Raw genomic sequence first — 1,241 nt, 5'->3', positions numbered from 1 at the left:
TTATTTTATAATATAATGTAATATTATATTATTTTATAATATAATGTTTTAGATTAAATAAATGTGACAAAGAGTGTCACATATTATAACATATAATACAGAGTTACAATATTTAGATATATGAGAAATATCAAAATATGTAACATATTTGGTGTTACAAATTCAGCTACAAATTTGCAACTTCCAAATATAGCCCTTTATTGTGTAGATTTGTTGTTACACAATATTGAGATGAATTTCTTAAAGCCATATGTGAAATGGTCGTTAGAGATATGATTTTAACCCCAATAATGTGTTTTGGGGGTTACAAAATCAATTGTGAGGGTATTGGAACCGTTTGGAAAAACAACACAATTTTTGTGCTGAAATTGGTCAATGGTCGCAGCCACAGAATGTTGGTAACCATGGCCACGGATGTCCCTGGACGCGGCCACAGGTGTTTTTCTGACAATTTTTTCAGGTTTTTCCAATTTTCTTGAACGACTCCAAAAACCCAAATAACTCTCAAATCTCACTTTTAATTCCATAAACATCCAATTAATCATTGGTAACAGCCATGGGGGTTGGTGGAATTTCAAATTCAAAGGGTGTCTCTAAACTCTATAAATAGGGGCCTATTGCTCACATGAAAGACACAAATTTTCTATCCACTAGAACACTTGGCTAGAAACACCTAGAGGCTTGATTATTCTAGAAAGCATTTCCAAAATCTGTGAGAGATCCCTTAGTGCTTGAGTTAGGCGGAAATAAGCTTTTGGACAAAGGTTTCAAACCTTGTTCAAGTTGGTGATCCCCAACACTTTTCACTTTGGTAGTGTGAGTGAGATTTGTTTGTCTTTTGTTTCTTGTTCTTTTATTTTATTCTATTGCTTTTCATCTTCATATTCTTCCTCTCTATTTACTCGTATTTCTTGTTTAGAGTTGTAATTTTTTCTTTTCTTTTGTTACAAACACTTTTGCTTTATTTGTATCTTTTGCTTGGAGTTGTATTTCACCATTCTCTTCTTCTAATCCTTCTCTTATTTATTTGTATTTTCAGTTATATAGTTGTAACACTATTTAATCAATCTAAAGTTTATTTGTAATATTTTATCTAGAGTTGTATTTTCTTACCAATTTCCATTGAGGCAAATATATTTGTCCTAACATTCAAAAGCTTAGCCATTTGTTTGTTTCAATGGAAGGTGAGACCATCAAGATTACGAACCAAGACCTAGTGAGGTTGGATATGTTTGATGGGT

This window comes from Humulus lupulus, chromosome 5, assembly GCF_963169125.1.
Source record: "Humulus lupulus chromosome 5, drHumLupu1.1, whole genome shotgun sequence".
Taxonomy (NCBI): Eukaryota; Viridiplantae; Streptophyta; class Magnoliopsida; order Rosales; family Cannabaceae; genus Humulus; species Humulus lupulus.
Note: the sequence above shows the minus strand (reverse complement) of the source record.